This window comes from Belonocnema kinseyi, chromosome 8 (assembly GCF_010883055.1).
Source record: "Belonocnema kinseyi isolate 2016_QV_RU_SX_M_011 chromosome 8, B_treatae_v1, whole genome shotgun sequence".
Taxonomy (NCBI): domain Eukaryota; kingdom Metazoa; phylum Arthropoda; class Insecta; order Hymenoptera; family Cynipidae; genus Belonocnema; species Belonocnema kinseyi.
In genome coordinates, this window is record NC_046664.1 from 35,409,739 (window position 1) to 35,412,046 (window position 2,308).

General features: G+C 27.5%; 1 protein-coding gene across 4 annotated transcripts in view; it reads right to left on the bottom strand.

Annotated features, from left to right (window-relative positions):
• LOC117178897 (focal adhesion kinase 1) overlaps positions 1-2,308 on the bottom strand; it is a 102,142-nt gene that overhangs the window by 58,918 nt on the left and 40,916 nt on the right. The gene's annotated exons all lie outside the window — the stretch shown is intronic.

The window sequence follows — 2,308 nt, forward strand, 5'->3', positions numbered from 1 at the left end:
TAGTCGGGAGTGGTGCTGACTGAAAACAGATGATTTGGAGCGATTCGCGCGCCATATGTTGGTCATTCTAAGGACTTATTGAACTACCCTCGTATTTTGTTGGGCCTTAACTTTTCGACAAAAGTTCAGATAACAGAAACATATGCAGATAAAAGTTGATACATTTTCAAGAATATTGTTGATATATACATAAGAATTTCCTTTCATTTAAAAATTTTCTCTCAATCTATTACAAACTTTGACTAATTTTAGCATTATTAAGTATCCTTTAACAATTTTGCATTTTATTAATGTTGTTCCACGGAAATTAGTTTTTGTAATAAAAAAATATAAAATTTAAAGAAGATTCAAAAGGTTATGTTGGCGTTTACATTAAAAATTGGCATTTTAAAACAAAAATTATTATAATTTGAAAAAGATTTAGAATCTTTTTAAAATGTTGGATTATGTTAATGTTTTTCGTCGACAATTGGTATTTTTAATTAAAAAATTAAATTTCAAAGCAAATTAAACATTTTCAACAATGGTAGGTTATGTTAGCGTTTTAAGCCGTAAATTGGTATTAAAAACAAAAAAATATCATAAATTCAGCAAGCCTTAGAATATTTGAACAATTTTGGATGATGGTAATATTTTTTGTTAGAAATTAGTATTTTTTATTGAAAAATTTGATTTTAAAGAAGATTCAGAACTTATAACCATTTTAGTTTATGTAAGCGTTTTACATGTTTGACGCTGAAAATAGGCATTTTTAAACAAAAATCTTGATAATTTGAACAAGATTAGGTATCTTTAAACAATTGTGAATTTTGTTAATCTTTTTGGCCGACAATTAGCTTTATCAATTAAGAAATTAGATTTAAAAGAAAATTCACAACTTTTAACATTGGTAGATGTTATGTTAGCGTTTCACGACATAAAGCATTTAAAACAAAAATTATCATAAATTGAACTAGATTTAGAATCTTTTAACAATTGGAGGATGGTAGGTTATGTTAGCGGTTTACCAAAAATAAGCATTTTAAAACAAAAATCATAATAATTTAAATAAGATTAAGTATCATTTAACAATTTTGGATTATGTTAATGTTTTTCGTCGGAAATTAGTATGTTAAAAAAATATATATATTTAAGAAGATTTACAACTTTGAACAATTGTAGGTTACGTTAGCATTTTACAACAAAAATTGCCATTTTAAAATAAAAAATATTATAATTTGAAAAAAGAATTCGAATCTTTTAGAAATTCTGTATTACGTTAGTGTTTTTCGTAGGAGATTAGTCTTTTTAATTTTAAGAAAAATGATCTTTCAAAGAAGATTCGTAAATTTTAATAATTGTAGGTTATGTTAGCGTTTTGGCTGTTTCACACCAAAAATTGGCATTTTAAAACAAAAATCATGATAATTTGAAAAAGAATAAGTACCTTTGAACTACTTTGGATTATGTTAATCTTTATCATCGGGAATTAGTTCTTTCAATCACAAAAATATAGATTTCAAAGAAGATGGACAACATTTGATAATGGTAGGTGAATAGCTTATTACACCTAAATGTAAATCTTCGTTGAAATCGTATTTTTTAATTAAAAGCACTAATTATCCGACTGAATAAATTAACATAAACATTGTTAAAGCATACTTAATCTTGTTCAAATTACATATTACAATTTTTGTTTCAAAATGCCAAATTTTACACTGTAAAAAAATCGATTGAATTTTACATCTCTGGTGGATGTAAATAAAAGGACCCTCGTGTATTGGACTAACTTTACGAAAAATTGTAATAACCCACCTAGCGATGAATTTTACAATTAGGTCGACAGGTTTCGAACCCTCGAAGCTCAAACTTCGTACAAAATTTCATGGAGATTGAAGAAACACAAGCCGGACACGTTACCACTAGGGTGGTCCAAAAATGCATGGCAAAATTTGTTTACATGCTAGAGGGCAACGACCCCCCCCCCATTTTATTTCAAATCCGAAAAAAGAAATTCCCTAATTTTTTATTATTTTATATTTTTATTTTAACAGGTGCCGGTTTCGAATTTAAGTTTCCCATGTAAAATGCATGGGGAAAAATAACTTTTTGAGTTTTTAGAATAATTTTTTAGGGTTTGAAAAAATGTGACGGGAAAGTATGGGGGCCTGTAGAGAATTATCCAACGAAGAATTTTATGTCTCATATATATGGGTTTGACACCCCTAACACAACCCCACGAGTATACCTGAAAACTACCCTTAAAACCAAAAATGTCCATTTTTTATTAAATCGACCTTTTGAACACTGTATTCTCGTATTTTTTACT